Consider the following 7331-nt stretch of genomic DNA (forward strand, 5'->3'; position numbering starts at 1 on the left):
ATTCTCAACAGTAATATATTAATATATTTAAATTAGAGTGCTTGCAGAAAAATTTTGGAATGACACATCAAGCTATTAACAGCAATTACCACCAGAGAATAGGATTAGGGTAGGGGGAAGTTTCTCCTGATTTTATGGACTTCTGCAAATCTTTTACTTTTTCGCCAACGAAAACCTTTGTCTTCTGGATTTTTAAAAAGTAAGTACCCTTTTCAAATTTAAGGAAATAAAATGTTATATTTACCTAGTGGAGTGATATGCAGCATATAAAATAAACAGATCTCTCTATACTACTATGGGAAGATATTCAGTTTATTATTACATGAAAAAGCATGTTGCAGGATGGTGCACACTGGATGATCTAACTTCTATTTAAAATAGAATCGCACACTTGATAATGACATTTTGGTCAACAATGGACCACATATATAAAGGTGGTTCCATAAATTATAATGGAGCTGAGAAATTTCTACTACCTAGTGACATGGTAGCTGTTGTGAGGACTTTAGTGCAACGCATTACTCACATGTTGGTAGTGATCCTGATATAAAGGAACTTACTGTGCTTCCAGTCAGATAAAAGTCTATCACAGACATTTATGTACAGTATATAATACTTGGTAATGATAACAAGTGACTATGTTGCAAGTTATGTATTGGTGAATTTTGTTAACTAAGACAAGAACACACACCTTAGTACAGTACACTTTTTAATTGCTGTTTTAGAGTGTACTCCTTCTACATATATACATATATGTGTATGTGTTTATATATGTATGTGTGTGCATATATATATGCACACATCCTTATATGTGCGTCTGTATATATATATGTATAATATATATGGATATATCCTCAGACATATCCTTCCTTGAAGAACTATTTCAGAAGAAGGCATTCTTGTCATAGGAGATGACAGCCCCATGTCTGTTATTGTCCATAAAGACATTCCAGGGTGGAGATGGAAGACAGTAATACTAATGATACTCACCCCATGAAGGCCTATACTAAGGTGTGTGTTCTTGTCTTAGGTAACAAAAATATTTGAAAAGTTAAAAAAAATTTGAAAGACAGAAAAAAGCTTATACATAAGAACATAAGGAAAGAAAATATTTTTGTACAGCTATACAGTGATTGTGTTTTAAGCTAAGTATTATTTATTATGGAAGTGTCAAAGAGTTACAAAAACAAAGTTCATAAAGAAGTTACAGTAATCTAAGGCTGATTTATTATTGTAGAAAGATGAAATATTTTTAAAAATAAATTTTGTGTAGCCCAAGTGTACAGTGTTTATAAAGTCTACAGTAGTATATACGTATCATTGTCTTATAATCACCTTGAGAATTCAGTGCAGTAACACATTGTACAGTTTGTTTGTTTGTTTTTGTTTTGTGAGACGAGTCTCACTGTGTTGCCCAGGCTGGAGTGCAATGGCGCAATCTCGGCTCACTGAAACCTCCGCCTCCCGGGTTCAAGCAATGCTCCTGCCCCAGCCTCTGAAGTAGCTGGGATTACAGGTGTGCGCCACCATGCCCTGCTAATTTTTTGTATTTTTAGTAGAGATGGGGTTTCACCATATTGGTCAGGCTGGTCTCGAACTCCTGACCTCAAGTGATCTCCCTCGACCTCCCAAAGTGCTGAGATTCCAGGCGTGAGCCACCGTGCCTGGCCTCACACTGTACAGTTTTATAGCCTAAGGGAAATAGGCTATACTATATAGCCTAGATGTGCAGTAGGCTATCCCACCCAGGTTTGTGTAAGTACGATCTATCATGTTTGCCAATGATGAACTAGTCAAAGGATGCATTTCTCAGTATGTATCCCTGTTGTTAAGTGATGCATAATTGTACAAGTGAGCAAAACAAGTAACAATGGTATGGTTTGAATACCATTTATTTATCCCCACCAAAACTCATGTTGAAATTTGATTCCCAGTTGGGAGGTGTTGGGAGATGGGGCCTAGTAGGGGGTGTTTTGATTATGGGACAAGATCCCTCATAAATCACTTGGTGCTGTTCTGGAGGTAGTGAGTGAGTTCTTGTTTTGTCAAGACTGGATTGGTTCTAGCGGGAATAGAGAGTGGGTTATTATAAAGCCAGGATGGCCCTCATGTTTTACTGTCTTCACATATATCTGCTTACTTTTTGACTTTCTTCAATGTGTTGTGACATAGTGCAAACGCCTTTGCCAAATGCCAGAGCCATGCCCTTGAACTTCTCAGCCTGCAGAACTGTGAGCTAAATACATCTCTTTTCTTTATAAATTACTCAGTCTCAAGTATTATTTTATAGGAGTACAAAACAGACTAAGACAAATGGTTACTAAGACCAGAAAAATAAGCCTCCCTTATCTGTGGGAGATATGTTCCAAGATCCTCAGTAGATGCCTGAAACCCTGCATAGTACTAAAGCCTATATAAACCATGTTGTTTTTTCCTATATATTCATATATACATAAGATAAAGTTTAATTTATAAATTAGGCACAGTAAGAGATTAGCAGCAATAACTAATAATAAAATAGAACAACTATTATAATAACATTTATATGCATATAATATGTCTTTCTTTCTCTCCCAGAATACTCTAATATTTTGGGGCCATGATTGACATAGGGTAACTGAAACCTTGGAAAGTGAATCCATGGAAAATGGGAAACTACTGTATATATACACTTCATAAATCCCAGTGTCTTTGTTCTTGAGCCTGGGGGTATTTTTTATAAATCAGGATTTGGGATTTAGTGTTCAGATTCTGATAACATTTTGTGTGTGTGTGTGTGTGTGTGTGTGTTTTCAACCCAAAGTGAGGACCTATACAAATAGGAGCAGTTCACAGTTTTGGCTTCTGAGTAAGATTGATGACAATAATAAATATAGAAAATAGTAGATTTCATGCTTGAAAGAGTAAAAAAAAAAAAAAAACAACCCATTTTTAAAAAGTGAAAACAGTGTATGTAAAAGATTTGAGCCAAAGTCAAGCATCAAGCAACCAAAAAGTTACAAGTAATTTGAACTCTGCAGAACCGGATAGGCTTCACATGGGAACAATCCTGTTTCGCTTAAAACGGATACACAATCAGCCAAGAACATCATCGGCTCAAAGAACTAGAGCCTTCTTGGTCATGTTCAAGCTGACATCACCAGTAGAGTAAATCTGGAGTAAACAAAACAGGTTTCTTTCTAAATATGGTGCAAATAAGGTTGGACTGAGACATGAGGCCTGGCTCTGCTTCGGACAAGTTTATTCTCCTGTCTAGACCACACTGTTTATTTCTATGTAAAGTTAGAAGCTTAAAATAAAGTTTAGGCAGTGAAAATATGAACTGAAGGATAAACGCAGCCTGTCCACCTTAGGATAAGGATCACCTGATATTTTTAGCAAAACTTACAACTTTTAACTTGCTAATATAGTTTATTTATTATGAGGGCCTGAAATGATTAAGCGTGTAAGTGTTAAACTGCTTCTGGAAAGTGAGAGGAAGAAAAAAAGAGTTGTTGAGGCTTTCTCAAGGAATTGTCTTCTCTGCAATGGGAGATATATTTTCATTTCTGCATGCCAAGCCTGAGGAGACTTGTCCCAGAAAAAAAATATATAGTTTAAAAAGCCTGTTTTGTTTCACATTACAAGTAGGATGCTGATTTTGCAATGAAAAGGCAGAAAAGCAGTGGTCAGCTTGGGGCAATAAAGAACCATATATCCTAAATCTTTCCAAAAGGATGACATTATATATTAACAGAAACATTTTACCATTTGTAATTTGGTGTTAAATTACAGAAATGGGTGAAAATGATTGATCAGGTGACCCAATAATACAACCTTAGATTTTAAAAATTGCTTTTCCTGTTACACATCAAAAGCTTAAGAAAGAAAAATACTTTCCTAATAATTTTTAGCTAAACCTAGAAGATTGGATTAATTTTGAACATTTCAATAACATCTTCTATTTCAATGATTTTAGAAAATTTGACTTCATGGGTATTATGTTGCTTCTTTAAATTCAGCTATTTTTTGCAGATCAAAAAGAAAATCAAAGCCTTAAGGAACAACTTGGTCCTTGGGCATATTTTTTTTTTTATCTTTCCTGTGTAGAATGCAAGAAAGAATTCTATTACTTTTGAACCAGCTCATACTAATTTCACAACCTCCTGCTCTGGCATGTCTAAAGAAATGGTTTCATTAGATAAAAAGAGCAACTTATGCAACTAATCATGTAAGACTTATTCCTGAAATATGGTTGGGGATGGGAGGTTGAACTCCTCAAACTTTTAAATCCCTTTAAAGTAATCAAAGAAAGTATGTTGAACTCTTGCTCTCCTTCGTTGAGGGGCCTCTTGAGGAAATGCCTTTATTTTCTTCATTTGTTTAAAATGAAGTTTGAAAAATGTGTACTTTTTTTAATTTGGAAATAATTTTAAACTTAAAACTTATTTGGAAATAATTTTAAACAAAACTTATTTGGAAACAATTTTAAACTTAAAACTTATTTGGAAATAATTTTAAACTTACAACTTATTTGGAAATAATTTTAAACTTACAACTTATTTGGAAATAATTTTAAACTTACAACTTACTTGGAAATAATTTTAAACTTACAACTTACTTGGAAATAATTTTAAACTTAAAACTTATTTGGAAATAATTTTAAACTTACAACTTATTGGGAAATAATTTTAAACTTACAACTTATTGGGAAATAATTTTAAACTTACAACTTATTGGGAAATAATTTTAAACTTACAACTTATTTGGAAATAATTTTAAACTTAAAACTTATTTGGAAATAATTTTAAACTTAAAACTTATTTGGAAATAATTTTAAATTTAAAACTTATTTGGAAATAATTTTAAACTTAAAAAGTTGTAATAATTAGAAATAATTAAAAGAATATTCATATAACTTTTCCCTAGAGTCACCTAATGTTAACATTTTATCTCATTTGCTTGATCAGTTTTTTCCTCTTTCTTATGTACTTTCTCCTAGAATATACCTTACGTACCTGCTCAGGCTGAATGTATTTATTAGTGTGGAGGCAATGAAGGGAAGCAGAGGCATTCCTGCTGAAAACAAAGATGATCTTTCAAGGCAAGTCCCTCAGTTGTCTGTGCAAGAACCCAGGGAACTGGAGGCATCTCTTCTGTTACAAGTGAGAGGAAATGGCTTCTTCTAGGCCAAAGGGCTCAGGAGAATCTGGAAGTCTAAGGTTCTAAGCTTATCCAATCAAATGTCCCCACTGCAGTCTCATTCTTTTTCTATCCACGCCTTGGCTTTGACATAAGAGAACTTTAAAGGTTATACAATTAGTTTCCTCTGCAGCTTTGCTACCTTTGTAATTAATTAGAACTTGGGCCTCTGCCTTGTAGCTGCAAGAGATGAGGGTCTTTTGTTGTTGTTGTTGTTGTTTTTGAGACGGAATCTCTCTGTCGCCAGGCTAGAGTGTGCAGTGGCGCGATCTCAGCTCACTGCAACCTCTGACTCCTGGGTTCAAGTGATTCTCCTGCCTCAGCCTCCCGAGTAGCTAGGACTACAGGCGCGCACAACCACGCCCAGCTAATTTTTGTATTTTTGTAGAGACGGGGTTTCACCAAGTTGGCCAGGGTGGTCTTGATCTCTTGACCTTGTGATCTGCTCGCCTCGGCCTCCCAAAGAGGGTCTTTTTTAAATATTTGCCATGGAGGCTTTCTTATTTTTACAATGTAATTACCTGAGTCTGTTGCTTTAATCTTGGATTTGAAGCTGTCAATAAAATCTGGTCAAATCACAATGTATAAAATTATTGTCACCTCTTTATGACTTAAACGCCACCACTTAAAACTACCTCAGAAGCTGAAGCTTCACATTCTGTGTGTACCTTATCCCGGTTCCACTGGTAAAACTCTTAGTGAAGACAATAGTGTGGCATGCAGGGGTTGGCACCGCACACTTCCTAACAGCAACACGGTCCTTACTGCTGTCCGACTGATGAGTGTGTTAGCTGTAGAATCCCATCTTAATAGTAAGCTGTCTACAGTCTCTTCTGTTACTAGACAGGTAAGACTAGTTCCCTCCCAAATCAGGTGTGAAATAATGGCTTACTAAAGATAGTTTGTTTTTGGAAGTGATCCCAAGAGATAAAAGTGAGGGTGGAAAGGATTTTTAAAAAGCAAGAAAGAAAGCCAATCTAAGAGCAAATTATCATGATAATCATCACAGTGGACAACCAGTGATACATTGTGCTAGGTGCCTTGGCAGAACCATGCAGAAAGTGTATTTATTGCCCTTGAATTTTAGAAAAAGGAAGAGTTTATCCACTGGCTCCCATCTCTCATTGATTCACAGTAGCCATATGGGGCTTAACAGATTTCCCCCATGTCTGAATAGGTAACAGGCTTCTGGCCATTGTCTCACAGAGCAGTGGAAGAGAAGCACAGGAAGGGAAGTAAAGTTACTCCATAACAGGTGACATAAGATGCCATGGATTACACCTGCAGCAGGAGGTTGACATAGCACAAACTGGAGTACAAAGGTAGGCTGAAATAATGTACAGTGAGATACAAGTTGAATCACTTATACTTGTCATTTAAAAAAGGGGAGATGTATTATTATTACCTCAAAAAATGTTAAAACAGGAATAATTTACTAATAAAATGAAGATAAGAACCTGTATTCGTTTTCTATAGCTACTGTAACAAATTATCACAAACTTGGGGGCTAAGACAGCACATAAATATTCTCTTACAGTTCTGAAGTCCACAGGTCCAAAATTAGATTTACTGGGTTATGTTCAATGTATTAACAGAACTGATTCCTTCTGGAGGCTTTAGGGGACAAGGCAATCTTTCCTTTTCTTTTGCAGCTTGTAGAGATTGCCTATTTTTTTTTGGTTTATGTCACTGTATTAGCCATCCCTGAAGAAACAGAACCAATAGGATAAAAATACATACATATATATAATAAATATATACATATATTCGAAACAAAACTTGGAAGTAAATATATATTATATAATATATTTCTCTATAGTATGTATAACTTATAGAGATATATATTAATATGTAATATATATCCTATATATAGAGAGAGAGAGAGAGATAGAGAGAGAGAAAGGAATTGGCTCATGCAACTGTGGGGTCAGCAAATCTGTGATCTTCAGGGCCAGCCAGCAGCTTGGAACCTCAAGGAAGAGAGAATGTTGTAGTCTCAAATGTGAAGGTGGTCTGGAAGCAGAATTTCTTCTTTTTTGAGGAAACTTCCATCTTTTTCTGTTACAGTTTCCAGTTGACTGGATGAGGTGCGTCTACACTATGAAGAATAATCTGCTTCATACAAGGTCTACTGATTTAAAAGATAATCA

At 35.4% G+C, this 7331-nt stretch overlaps 1 long non-coding RNA gene across 1 annotated transcript in view; it reads left to right on the plus strand.

The window, feature by feature from the left end:
- LOC129532343 (uncharacterized) overlaps positions 1 to 5643 on the plus strand; it is a 67314-nt gene extending 61671 nt beyond the window's left edge. Inside the window, exon 3 of the long non-coding RNA XR_008678039.2 lies at positions 4982 to 5643. This is a non-coding gene — a long non-coding RNA (uncharacterized lncRNA). The remainder of the gene's footprint in view (positions 1 to 4981) is intronic.
- Positions 5644 to 7331: the final 1688 nt, after the last annotated feature.

Source organism: Gorilla gorilla, chromosome 2 (assembly GCF_029281585.2).
Source record: "Gorilla gorilla gorilla isolate KB3781 chromosome 2, NHGRI_mGorGor1-v2.1_pri, whole genome shotgun sequence".
In the NCBI taxonomy this organism is placed as follows: domain Eukaryota; kingdom Metazoa; phylum Chordata; class Mammalia; order Primates; family Hominidae; genus Gorilla; species Gorilla gorilla.